We start from the raw sequence: 14,004 nt of genomic DNA, 5'->3' as shown, positions 1-14,004 counted from the left end.
ATGATGTGGGTTTAGCCTGTGCTGTATGTATGTATGGGTGGCTGACTGCCACCCACCCAGAAAGTGTATGGGAGGCTGGTTGGCTGCCAGCCTTCCTTCCATTCCTATGAGTAATGTGAGTGCTCATGAAGGGGACATGGTTGGGTCCACCCCTTTCCCGGTTATCCCCTCTAGGCCTTTTGGCTTAGATCAAGTGTAAAAAAAGAAAGGATCTTGCGACAGATCGCATCCTGAGGCACGTTTTTTTTTGTGTGAATACTTGCACTTGGGTGACTTGTGAGCACATACTGATACATACGTTCCCTATCTGGGGACCATAAATTAAATGGATTTTTGAGAAAGGGAGCTGATTTGGAAGCTTGCTTCTGTCGCCCTATGCATTGACCCGATGTGGCAGTATCTTCGGGTAGTGAACAGTGCACCACCCCATTCCAGTGTTAAACAAGAAAGATTTTCATTTAATCCTCCGTGGGTGAGAATTTGAGTTTGAGAATTGGAGACCAAAATGATGAGTTGCACTGACTGGTTTATGAACGTCTATTCATTTAGCGTTTTAATGACCATGTTTGCACACTGATTGGTGTAAAAAAATAAAATAAAACTAAATAATAATAATCTAGCACACCTGTGCAGGTTTGACATGACATGACAGGTAGCTGTCTTGTGGGTGGTGCTGAATCCTGTTAAATGACATGAGGGTCTCATGCCTATACACAAGGGTGTGTCATTGCTGTTGCTTGACCATGCATTGGTTTCTGTGGTCAGTGAATGATAAAAACAAAATTTACCATCCATTGATGGATGGGAAATCCGCCATGAGGCATTTGTTTTTAGAAACTGCTGCTCACAACCAATGTTGCAATGGAGTGTCTCCATCTGCTGGTGGTATTGGAAAGGCATTAGTGCTATGACAGGGTCTGAAGAAGAAGAAGAAGAAGAAGAAGAAGAAGAAGAAGAAGAAGAAGAAGAAGAAGACGGAAAAAAATATATATAAAAAGAAAAAGAGAGAGAGAGAGAGAGACTGACTTAGTGAGCGAGTGAGTGAGAGAGTGAGAGTGAGTGAGAGTGAATGAGTGAGTGAGTGATTGAGTGAGTGAGTGAGTGAGTGAGAACAAATGAGTTAAAGCAAGTGAGTGAGAGAGATCGAATGAATGAAAGTCTGAATGACAGAAAGAAAAAAGGATGAAGAAAGAAGCATGAAGAAAAAAAAATGTATATGGAGTTGCTGACATGAGTGCAATCTACAAAGCCGTTGAGGCTGATCCTCATGGGAGGATTATTGCACCAGGACCCTTAGCACTTTTAAAATGCCATTCAGTGCCACGGGCTAGATGTAAACTGCAGATGACCATGTTGTGGTAGTTACCATGGATACCCAAGTGATGTGTGAGCTAACACATAGGCCCAACAGATTCCAAGAAGGCCAGAATCACCAGCGGCACCACCATCGATTGTCAGGTCACCCGGATTCAGCAAATACCAGAGTCCAAAATGATGCAGGTTTATACTGTTAATTTTCAGTTTATCGTTACAGTTGGTGTTATTCCATGTCGGAAGGGACGCAGCTACAGCCAGTGGGGTAACTAGAGACAGGCAGGCAGCTATGTGCAACAAAGGTAGGCGTGTTGTTTTCATATGCAGATCTGAAATATTGTCTTATATGCAAGAGGAGGAGTGATGGGGGTTCAGGCAAAAGCCAGGCTATGGATTGCATTGCTAAATGCTCCATCAGAGTGCAATGGTCGCCTGTCCTTTTTTTAAGTGATGATGTGGGTTTAGCCTGTGCTGTATGTATGTATGGGTGGCTGACTGCCACCCACCCAGAAAGTGTATGGGAGGCTGGTTGGCTGCCAGCCTTCCTTCCATTCCTATGAGTAATGTGAGTGCTCATGAAGGGGACATGGTTGGGTCCACCCCTTTCCCGGTTATCCCCTCTAGGCCTTTTGGCTTAGATCAAGTGTAAAAAAAGAAAGGATCTTGCGACAGATCGCATCCTGAGGCACGTTTTTTTTTTGTGTGAATACTTGCACTTGGGTGACTTGTGAGCACATACTGATACATACGTTCCCTATCTGGGGACCATAAATTAAATGGATTTTTGAGAAAGGGAGCTGATTTGGAAGCTTGCTTCTGTCGCCCTATGCATTGACCCGATGTGGCAGTATCTTCGGGTAGTGAACAGTGCACCACCCCATTCCAGTGTTAAACAAGAAAGATTCTCATTTAATCCTCCGTGGGTGAGAATTTGAGTTTGAGAATTGGAGACCAAAATGATGAGTTGCACTGACTGGTTTATGAACGTCTATTCATTTAGCGTTTTAATGACCATGTTTGCACACTGATTGGTGTAAAAAAATTAAATAAAACTAAATAATAATAATCTAGCACACCTGTGCAGGTTTGACATGACATGACAGGTAGCTGTCTTGTGGGTGGTGCTGAATCCTGTTAAATGACATGAGGGTCTCATGCCTATACACAAGGGTGTGTCATTGCTGTTGCTTGACCATGCATTGGTTTCTGTGGTCAGTGAATGATAAAAACAAAATTTACCATCCATTGATGGATGGGAAATCCGCCATGAGGCATTTGTTTTTAGAAACTGCTGCTCACAACCAATGTTGCAATGGAGTGTCTCCATCTGCTGGTGGTATTGGAAAGGCATTAGTGCTATGACAGGGTCTGAAGAAGAAGAAGAAGAAGAAGAAGAAGACGGAAAAAAATATATATAAAAAGAAAAAGAGAGAGAGAGAGAGAGACTGACTTAGTGAGCGAGTGAGTGAGAGAGTGAGAGTGAGTGAGAGTGAATGAGTGAGTGAGTGATTGAGTGAGTGAGTGAGTGAGTGAGAACAAATGAGTTAAAGCAAGTGAGTGAGAGAGATCGAATGAATGAAAGTCTGAATGACAGAAAGAAAAAAGGATGAAGAAAGAAGCATGAAGAAAAAAAAATGTATATGGAGTTGCTGACATGAGTGCAATCTACAAAGCCGTTGAGGCTGATCCTCATGGGAGGATTATTGCACCAGGACCCTTAGCACTTTTAAAATGCCATTCAATGCCACGGGCTAGACGTAAACTGCAGATGACCATGTTGTGGTAGTTACCATGGATACCCAAGTGATGTGTGAGCTAACACATAGGCCCAACAGATTCCAAGAAGGCCAGAATCACCAGCGGCACCACCATCGATTGTCAGGTCACCCGGATTCAGCAAATACCAGAGTCCAAAATGATGCAGGTTTATACTGTTAATTTTCAGTTTATCGTTACAGTTGGTGTTATTCCATGTCGGAAGGGACGCAGCTACAGCCAGTGGGGTAACTAGAGACAGGCAGGCAGCTATGTGCAACAAAGGTAGGCGTGTTGTTTTCATATGCAGATCTGAAATATTGTCTTATATGCAAGAGGAGGAGTGATGGGGGTTCAGGCAAAAGCCAGGCTATGGATTGCATTGCTAAATGCTCCATCAGAGTGCAATGGTCGCCTGTCCTTTTTTTAAGTGATGATGTGGGTTTAGCCTGTGCTGTATGTATGTATGGGTGGCTGACTGCCACCCACCCAGAAAGTGTATGGGAGGCTGGTTGGCTGCCAGCCTTCCTTCCATTCCTATGAGTAATGTGAGTGCTCATGAAGGGGACATGGTTGGGTCCACCCCTTTCCCGGTTATCCCCTCTAGGCCTTTTGGCTTAGATCAAGTGTAAAAAAAGAAAGGATCTTGCGACAGATCGCATCCTGAGGCACGTTTTTTTTTTGTGTGAATACTTGCACTTGGGTGACTTGTGAGCACATACTGATACATACGTTCCCTATCTGGGGACCATAAATTAAATGGATTTTTGAGAAAGGGAGCTGATTTGGAAGCTTGCTTCTGTCGCCCTATGCATTGACCCGATGTGGCAGTATCTTCGGGTAGTGAACAGTGCACCACCCCATTCCAGTGTTAAACAAGAAAGATTTTCATTTAATCCTCCGTGGGTGAGAATTTGAGTTTGAGAATTGGAGACCAAAATGATGAGTTGCACTGACTGGTTTATGAACGTCTATTCATTTAGCGTTTTAATGACCATGTTTGCACACTGATTGGTGTAAAAAAATAAAATAAAACTAAATAATAATAATCTAGCACACCTGTGCAGGTTTGACATGACATGACAGGTAGCTGTCTTGTGGGTGGTGCTGAATCCTGTTAAATGACATGAGGGTCTCATGCCTATACACAAGGGTGTGTCATTGCTGTTGCTTGACCATGCATTGGTTTCTGTGGTCAGTGAATGATAAAAACAAAATTTACCATCCATTGATGGATGGGAAATCCGCCATGAGGCATTTGTTTTTAGAAACTGCTGCTCACAACCAATGTTGCAATGGAGTGTCTCCATCTGCTGGTGGTATTGGAAAGGCATTAGTGCTATGACAGGGTCTGAAGAAGAAGAAGAAGAAGAAGAAGAAGAAGAAGAAGAAGAAGACGGAAAAAAATATATATAAAAAGAAAAAGAGAGAGAGAGAGAGAGACTGACTTAGTGAGCGAGTGAGTGAGAGAGTGAGAGTGAGTTAGAGTGAATGAGTGAGTGAGTGATTGAGTGAGTGAGTGAGTGAGTGAGTGAGAACAAATGAGTTAAAGCAAGTGAGTGAGAGAGATCGAATGAATGAAAGTCTGAATGACAGAAAGAAAAAAGGATGAAGAAAGAAGCATGAAGAAAAAAAAATGTATATGGAGTTGCTGACATGAGTGCAATCTACAAAGCCGTTGAGGCTGATCCTCATGGGAGGATTATTGCACCAGGACCCTTAGCACTTTTAAAATGCCATTCAGTGCCACGGGCTAGATGTAAACTGCAGATGACCATGTTGTGGTAGTTACCATGGATACCCAAGTGATGTGTGAGCTAACACATAGGCCCAACAGATTCCAAGAAGGCCAGAATCACCAGCGGCACCACCATCGATTGTCAGGTCACCCGGATTCAGCAAATACCAGAGTCCAAAATGATGCAGGTTTATACTGTTAATTTTCAGTTTATCGTTACAGTTGGTGTTATTCCATGTCGGAAGGGACGCAGCTACAGCCAGTGGGGTAACTAGAGACAGGCAGGCAGCTATGTGCAACAAAGGTAGGCGTGTTGTTTTCATATGCAGATCTGAAATATTGTCTTATATGCAAGAGGAGGAGTGATGGGGGTTCAGGCAAAAGCCAGGCTATGGATTGCATTGCTAAATGCTCCATCAGAGTGCAATGGTCGCCTGTCCTTTTTTTAAGTGATGATGTGGGTTTAGCCTGTGCTGTATGTATGTATGGGTGGCTGACTGCCACCCACCCAGAAAGTGTATGGGAGGCTGGTTGGCTGCCAGCCTTCCTTCCATTCCTATGAGTAATGTGAGTGCTCATGAAGGGGACATGGTTGGGTCCACCCCTTTCCCGGTTATCCCCTCTAGGCCTTTTGGCTTAGATCAAGTGTAAAAAAAGAAAGGATCTTGCGACAGATCGCATCCTGAGGCACGTTTTTTTTTGTGTGAATACTTGCACTTGGGTGACTTGTGAGCACATACTGATACATACGTTCCCTATCTGGGGACCATAAATTAAATGGATTTTTGAGAAAGGGAGCTGATTTGGAAGCTTGCTTCTGTCGCCCTATGCATTGACCCGATGTGGCAGTATCTTCGGGTAGTGAACAGTGCACCACCCCATTCCAGTGTTAAACAAGAAAGATTCTCATTTAATCCTCCGTGGGTGAGAATTTGAGTTTGAGAATTGGAGACCAAAATGATGAGTTGCACTGACTGGTTTATGAACGTCTATTCATTTAGCGTTTTAATGACCATGTTTGCACACTGATTGGTGTAAAAAAATAAAATAAAACTAAATAATAATAATCTAGCACACCTGTGCAGGTTTGACATGACATGACAGGTAGCTGTCTTGTGGGTGGTGCTGAATCCTGTTAAATGACATGAGGGTCTCATGCCTATACACAAGGGTGTGTCATTGCTGTTGCTTGACCATGCATTGGTTTCTGTGGTCAGTGAATGATAAAAACAAAATTTACCATCCATTGATGGATGGGAAATCCGCCATGAGGCATTTGTTTTTAGAAACTGCTGCTCACAACCAATGTTGCAATGGAGTGTCTCCATCTGCTGGTGGTATTGGAAAGGCATTAGTGCTATGACAGGGTCTGAAGAAGAAGAAGAAGAAGAAGAAGAAGAAGAAGACGGAAAAAAATATATATAAAAAGAAAAAGAGAGAGAGAGAGAGAGACTGACTTAGTGAGCGAGTGAGTGAGAGAGTGAGAGTGAGTGAGAGTGAATGAGTGAGTGAGTGATTGAGTGAGTGAGTGAGTGAGTGAGAACAAATGAGTTAAAGCAAGTGAGTGAGAGAGATCGAATGAATGAAAGTCTGAATGACAGAAAGAAAAAAGGATGAAGAAAGAAGCATGAAGAAAAAAAAATGTATATGGAGTTGCTGACATGAGTGCAATCTACAAAGCCGTTGAGGCTGATCCTCATGGGAGGATTATTGCACCAGGACCCTTAGCACTTTTAAAATGCCATTCAATGCCACGGGCTAGACGTAAACTGCAGATGACCATGTTGTGGTAGTTACCATGGATACCCAAGTGATGTGTGAGCTAACACATAGGCCCAACAGATTCCAAGAAGGCCAGAATCACCAGCGGCACCACCATCGATTGTCAGGTCACCCGGATTCAGCAAATACCAGAGTCCAAAATGATGCAGGTTTATACTGTTAATTTTCAGTTTATCGTTACAGTTGGTGTTATTCCATGTCGGAAGGGACGCAGCTACAGCCAGTGGGGTAACTAGAGACAGGCAGGCAGCTATGTGCAACAAAGGTAGGCGTGTTGTTTTCATATGCAGATCTGAAATATTGTCTTATATGCAAGAGGAGGAGTGATGGGGGTTCAGGCAAAAGCCAGGCTATGGATTGCATTGCTAAATGCTCCATCAGAGTGCAATGGTCGCCTGTCCTTTTTTTAAGTGATGATGTGGGTTTAGCCTGTGCTGTATGTATGTATGGGTGGCTGACTGCCACCCACCCAGAAAGTGTATGGGAGGCTGGTTGGCTGCCAGCCTTCCTTCCATTCCTATGAGTAATGTGAGTGCTCATGAAGGGGACATGGTTGGGTCCACCCCTTTCCCGGTTATCCCCTCTAGGCCTTTTGGCTTAGATCAAGTGTAAAAAAAGAAAGGATCTTGCGACAGATCGCATCCTGAGGCACGTTTTTTTTTGTGTGAATACTTGCACTTGGGTGACTTGTGAGCACATACTGATACATACGTTCCCTATCTGGGGACCATAAATTAAATGGATTTTTGAGAAAGGGAGCTGATTTGGAAGCTTGCTTCTGTCGCCCTATGCATTGACCCGATGTGGCAGTATCTTCGGGTAGTGAACAGTGCACCACCCCATTCCAGTGTTAAACAAGAAAGATTCTCATTTAATCCTCCGTGGGTGAGAATTTGAGTTTGAGAATTGGAGACCAAAATGATGAGTTGCACTGACTGGTTTATGAACGTCTATTCATTTAGCGTTTTAATGACCATGTTTGCACACTGATTGGTGTAAAAAAATAAAATAAAACTAAATAATAATAATCTAGCACACCTGTGCAGGTTTGACATGACATGACAGGTAGCTGTCTTGTGGGTGGTGCTGAATCCTGTTAAATGACATGAGGGTCTCATGCCTATACACAAGGGTGTGTCATTGCTGTTGCTTGACCATGCATTGGTTTCTGTGGTCAGTGAATGATAAAAACAAAATTTACCATCCATTGATGGATGGGAAATCCGCCATGAGGCATTTGTTTTTAGAAACTGCTGCTCACAACCAATGTTGCAATGGAGTGTCTCCATCTGCTGGTGGTATTGGAAAGGCATTAGTGCTATGACAGGGTCTGAAGAAGAAGAAGAAGAAGAAGAAGAAGAAGAAGAAGACGGAAAAAAATATATATAAAAAGAAAAAGAGAGAGAGAGAGAGAGACTGACTTAGTGAGCGAGTGAGTGAGAGAGTGAGAGTGAGTGAGAGTGAATGAGTGAGTGAGTGATTGAGTGAGTGAGTGAGTGAGTGAGAACAAATGAGTTAAAGCAAGTGAGTGAGAGAGATCGAATGAATGAAAGTCTGAATGACAGAAAGAAAAAAGGATGAAGAAAGAAGCATGAAGAAAAAAAAATGTATATGGAGTTGCTGACATGAGTGCAATCTACAAAGCCGTTGAGGCTGATCCTCATGGGAGGATTATTGCACCAGGACCCTTAGCACTTTTAAAATGCCATTCAATGCCACGGGCTAGATGTAAACTGCAGATGACCATGTTGTGGTAGTTACCATGGATACCCAAGTGATGTGTGAGCTAACACATAGGCCCAACAGATTCCAAGAAGGCCAGAATCACCAGCGGCACCACCATCGATTGTCAGGTCACCCGGATTCAGCAAATACCAGAGTCCAAAATGATGCAGGTTTATACTGTTAATTTTCAGTTTATCGTTACAGTTGGTGTTATTCCATGTCGGAAGGGACGCAGCTACAGCCAGTGGGGTAACTAGAGACAGGCAGGCAGCTATGTGCAACAAAGGTAGGCGTGTTGTTTTCATATGCAGATCTGAAATATTGTCTTATATGCAAGAGGAGGAGTGATGGGGGTTCAGGCAAAAGCCAGGCTATGGATTGCATTGCTAAATGCTCCATCAGAGTGCAATGGTCGCCTGTCCTTTTTTTAAGTGATGATGTGGGTTTAGCCTGTGCTGTATGTATGTATGGGTGGCTGACTGCCACCCACCCAGAAAGTGTATGGGAGGCTGGTTGGCTGCCAGCCTTCCTTCCATTCCTATGAGTAATGTGAGTGCTCATGAAGGGGACATGGTTGGGTCCACCCCTTTCCCGGTTATCCCCTCTAGGCCTTTTGGCTTAGATCAAGTGTAAAAAAAGAAAGGATCTTGCGACAGATCGCATCCTGAGGCACGTTTTTTTTTTGTGTGAATACTTGCACTTGGGTGACTTGTGAGCACATACTGATACATACGTTCCCTATCTGGGGACCATAAATTAAATGGATTTTTGAGAAAGGGAGCTGATTTGGAAGCTTGCTTCTGTCGCCCTATGCATTGACCCGATGTGGCAGTATCTTCGGGTAGTGAACAGTGCACCACCCCATTCCAGTGTTAAACAAGAAAGATTCTCATTTAATCCTCCGTGGGTGAGAATTTGAGTTTGAGAATTGGAGACCAAAATGATGAGTTGCACTGACTGGTTTATGAACGTCTATTCATTTAGCGTTTTAATGACCATGTTTGCACACTGATTGGTGTAAAAAAATAAAATAAAACTAAATAATAATAATCTAGCACACCTGTGCAGGTTTGACATGACATGACAGGTAGCTGTCTTGTGGGTGGTGCTGAATCCTGTTAAATGACATGAGGGTCTCATGCCTATACACAAGGGTGTGTCATTGCTGTTGCTTGACCATGCATTGGTTTCTGTGGTCAGTGAATGATAAAAACAAAATTTACCATCCATTGATGGATGGGAAATCCGCCATGAGGCATTTGTTTTTAGAAACTGCTGCTCACAACCAATGTTGCAATGGAGTGTCTCCATCTGCTGGTGGTATTGGAAAGGCATTAGTGCTATGACAGGGTCTGAAGAAGAAGAAGAAGAAGAAGAAGAAGAAGACGGAAAAAAATATATATAAAAAGAAAAAGAGAGAGAGAGAGAGAGACTGACTTAGTGAGCGAGTGAGTGAGAGAGTGAGAGTGAGTGAGAGTGAATGAGTGAGTGAGTGATTGAGTGAGTGAGTGAGTGAGTGAGTGAGAACAAATGAGTTAAAGCAAGTGAGTGAGAGAGATCGAATGAATGAAAGTCTGAATGACAGAAAGAAAAAAGGATGAAGAAAGAAGCATGAAGAAAAAAAAATGTATATGGAGTTGCTGACATGAGTGCAATCTACAAAGCCGTTGAGGCTGATCCTCATGGGAGGATTATTGCACCAGGACCCTTAGCACTTTTAAAATGCCATTCAATGCCACGGGCTAGATGTAAACTGCAGATGACCATGTTGTGGTAGTTACCATGGATACCCAAGTGATGTGTGAGCTAACACATAGGCCCAACAGATTCCAAGAAGGCCAGAATCACCAGCGGCACCACCATCGATTGTCAGGTCACCCGGATTCAGCAAATACCAGAGTCCAAAATGATGCAGGTTTATACTGTTAATTTTCAGTTTATCGTTACAGTTGGTGTTATTCCATGTCGGAAGGGACGCAGCTACAGCCAGTGGGGTAACTAGAGACAGGCAGGCAGCTATGTGCAACAAAGGTAGGCGTGTTGTTTTCATATGCAGATCTGAAATATTGTCTTATATGCAAGAGGAGGAGTGATGGGGGTTCAGGCAAAAGCCAGGCTATGGATTGCATTGCTAAATGCTCCATCAGAGTGCAATGGTCGCCTGTCCTTTTTTTAAGTGATGATGTGGGTTTAGCCTGTGCTGTATGTATGTATGGGTGGCTGACTGCCACCCACCCAGAAAGTGTATGGGAGGCTGGTTGGCTGCCAGCCTTCCTTCCATTCCTATGAGTAATGTGAGTGCTCATGAAGGGGACATGGTTGGGTCCACCCCTTTCCCGGTTATCCCCTCTAGGCCTTTTGGCTTAGATCAAGTGTAAAAAAAGAAAGGATCTTGCGACAGATCGCATCCTGAGGCACGTTTTTTTTTGTGTGAATACTTGCACTTGGGTGACTTGTGAGCACATACTGATACATACGTTCCCTATCTGGGGACCATAAATTAAATGGATTTTTGAGAAAGGGAGCTGATTTGGAAGCTTGCTTCTGTCGCCCTATGCATTGACCCGATGTGGCAGTATCTTCGGGTAGTGAACAGTGCACCACCCCATTCCAGTGTTAAACAAGAAAGATTCTCATTTAATCCTCCGTGGGTGAGAATTTGAGTTTGAGAATTGGAGACCAAAATGATGAGTTGCACTGACTGGTTTATGAACGTCTATTCATTTAGCGTTTTAATGACCATGTTTGCACACTGATTGGTGTAAAAAAATAAAATAAAACTAAATAATAATAATCTAGCACACCTGTGCAGGTTTGACATGACATGACAGGTAGCTGTCTTGTGGGTGGTGCTGAATCCTGTTAAATGACATGAGGGTCTCATGCCTATACACAAGGGTGTGTCATTGCTGTTGCTTGACCATGCATTGGTTTCTGTGGTCAGTGAATGATAAAAACAAAATTTACCATCCATTGATGGATGGGAAATCCGCCATGAGGCATTTGTTTTTAGAAACTGCTGCTCACAACCAATGTTGCAATGGAGTGTCTCCATCTGCTGGTGGTATTGGAAAGGCATTAGTGCTATGACAGGGTCTGAAGAAGAAGAAGAAGAAGAAGAAGAAGAAGAAGAAGAAGAAGAAGAAGAAGAAGAAGAAGAAGAAGACGGAAAAAAATATATATAAAAAGAAAAAGAGAGAGAGAGAGAGAGACTGACTTAGTGAGCGAGTGAGTGAGAGAGTGAGAGTGAGTGAGAGTGAATGAGTGAGTGAGTGATTGAGTGAGTGAGTGAGTGAGAACAAATGAGTTAAAGCAAGTGAGTGAGAGAGATCGAATGAATGAAAGTCTGAATGACAGAAAGAAAAAAGGATGAAGAAAGAAGCATGAAGAAAAAAAAATGTATATGGAGTTGCTGACATGAGTGCAATCTACAAAGCCGTTGAGGCTGATCCTCATGGGAGGATTATTGCACCAGGACCCTTAGCACTTTTAAAATGCCATTCAATGCCACGGGCTAGATGTAAACTGCAGATGACCATGTTGTGGTAGTTACCATGGATACCCAAGTGATGTGTGAGCTAACACATAGGCCCAACAGATTCCAAGAAGGCCAGAATCACCAGCGGCACCACCATCGATTGTCAGGTCACCCGGATTCAGCAAATACCAGAGTCCAAAATGATGCAGGTTTATACTGTTAATTTTCAGTTTATCGTTACAGTTGGTGTTATTCCATGTCGGAAGGGACGCAGCTACAGCCAGTGGGGTAACTAGAGACAGGCAGGCAGCTATGTGCAACAAAGGTAGGCGTGTTGTTTTCATATGCAGATCTGAAATATTGTCTTATATGCAAGAGGAGGAGTGATGGGGGTTCAGGCAAAAGCCAGGCTATGGATTGCATTGCTAAATGCTCCATCAGAGTGCAATGGTCGCCTGTCCTTTTTTTAAGTGATGATGTGGGTTTAGCCTGTGCTGTATGTATGTATGGGTGGCTGACTGCCACCCACCCAGAAAGTGTATGGGAGGCTGGTTGGCTGCCAGCCTTCCTTCCATTCCTATGAGTAATGTGAGTGCTCATGAAGGGGACATGGTTGGGTCCACCCCTTTCCCGGTTATCCCCTCTAGGCCTTTTGGCTTAGATCAAGTGTAAAAAAAGAAAGGATCTTGCGACAGATCGCATCCTGAGGCACGTTTTTTTTTGTGTGAATACTTGCACTTGGGTGACTTGTGAGCACATACTGATACATACGTTCCCTATCTGGGGACCATAAATTAAATGGATTTTTGAGAAAGGGAGCTGATTTGGAAGCTTGCTTCTGTCGCCCTATGCATTGACCCGATGTGGCAGTATCTTCGGGTAGTGAACAGTGCACCACCCCATTCCAGTGTTAAACAAGAAAGATTCTCATTTAATCCTCCGTGGGTGAGAATTTGAGTTTGAGAATTGGAGACCAAAATGATGAGTTGCACTGACTGGTTTATGAACGTCTATTCATTTAGCGTTTTAATGACCATGTTTGCACACTGATTGGTGTAAAAAAATAAAATAAAACTAAATAATAATAATCTAGCACACCTGTGCAGGTTTGACATGACATGACAGGTAGCTGTCTTGTGGGTGGTGCTGAATCCTGTTAAATGACATGAGGGTCTCATGCCTATACACAAGGGTGTGTCATTGCTGTTGCTTGACCATGCATTGGTTTCTGTGGTCAGTGAATGATAAAAACAAAATTTACCATCCATTGATGGATGGGAAATCCGCCATGAGGCATTTGTTTTTAGAAACTGCTGCTCACAACCAATGTTGCAATGGAGTGTCTCCATCTGCTGGGGGTATTGGAAAGGCATTAGTGCTATGACAGGGTCTGAAGAAGAAGAAGAAGAAGAAGAAGACGGAAAAAAATATATATAAAAAGAAAAAGAGAGAGAGAGAGAGAGACTGACTTAGTGAGCGAGTGAGTGAGAGAGTGAGAGTGAGTGAGAGTGAATGAGTGAGTGAGTGATTGAGTGAGTGAGTGAGTGAGTGAGAACAAATGAGTTAAAGCAAGTGAGTGAGAGAGATCGAATGAATGAAAGTCTGAATGACAGAAAGAAAAAAGGATGAAGAAAGAAGCATGAAGAAAAAAAAATGTATATGGAGTTGCTGACATGAGTGCAATCTACAAAGCCGTTGAGGCTGATCCTCATGGGAGGATTATTGCACCAGGACCCTTAGCACTTTTAAAATGCCATTCAATGCCACGGGCTAGATGTAAACTGCAGATGACCATGTTGTGGTAGTTACCATGGATACCCAAGTGATGTGTGAGCTAACACATAGGCCCAACAGATTCCAAGAAGGCCAGAATCACCAGCGGCACCACCATCGATTGTCAGGTCACCCGGATTCAGCAAATACCAGAGTCCAAAATGATGCAGGTTTATACTGTTAATTTTCAGTTTATCGTTACAGTTGGTGTTATTCCATGTCGGAAGGGACGCAGCTACAGCCAGTGGGGTAACTAGAGACAGGCAGGCAGCTATGTGCAACAAAGGTAGGCGTGTTGTTTTCATATGCAGATCTGAAATATTGTCTTATATGCAAGAGGAGGAGTGATGGGGGTTCAGGCAAAAGCCAGGCTATGGATTGCATTGCTAAATGCTCCATCAGAGTGCAATGGTCGCCTGTCCTTTTTTTAAGTGATGAT

General features: G+C 43.3%; 8 pseudogenes; all 8 read left to right on the top strand.

Moving 5' to 3' along the window:
* Positions 1–163: 163 nt before the first annotated feature.
* LOC130343743 (U2 spliceosomal RNA) lies at positions 164–427 on the top strand (annotated as a pseudogene).
* Positions 428–1,927: 1,500 nt separating this feature from the next.
* On the top strand, positions 1,928–2,192 carry LOC130343771 (U2 spliceosomal RNA; annotated as a pseudogene).
* Positions 2,193–3,665: 1,473 nt separating this feature from the next.
* LOC130343770 (U2 spliceosomal RNA) lies at positions 3,666–3,930 on the top strand (annotated as a pseudogene).
* Positions 3,931–5,422: 1,492 nt separating this feature from the next.
* Positions 5,423–5,686, top strand: LOC130343742 (U2 spliceosomal RNA; annotated as a pseudogene).
* Positions 5,687–7,165: 1,479 nt separating this feature from the next.
* On the top strand, positions 7,166–7,429 carry LOC130343741 (U2 spliceosomal RNA; annotated as a pseudogene).
* A 1,482-nt stretch (positions 7,430–8,911) lies between these two features.
* On the top strand, positions 8,912–9,176 carry LOC130343769 (U2 spliceosomal RNA; annotated as a pseudogene).
* A 1,480-nt stretch (positions 9,177–10,656) lies between these two features.
* Positions 10,657–10,920, top strand: LOC130343739 (U2 spliceosomal RNA; annotated as a pseudogene).
* A 1,508-nt stretch (positions 10,921–12,428) lies between these two features.
* On the top strand, positions 12,429–12,692 carry LOC130343738 (U2 spliceosomal RNA; annotated as a pseudogene).
* Positions 12,693–14,004: the final 1,312 nt, after the last annotated feature.

The sequence above is a fragment of the Hyla sarda genome, unplaced genomic scaffold, assembly GCF_029499605.1.
Source record: "Hyla sarda isolate aHylSar1 unplaced genomic scaffold, aHylSar1.hap1 scaffold_689, whole genome shotgun sequence".
NCBI lineage: Eukaryota > Metazoa > Chordata > Amphibia > Anura > Hylidae > Hyla > Hyla sarda.
This window is presented reverse-complemented; position numbering and strand designations above follow the sequence as displayed.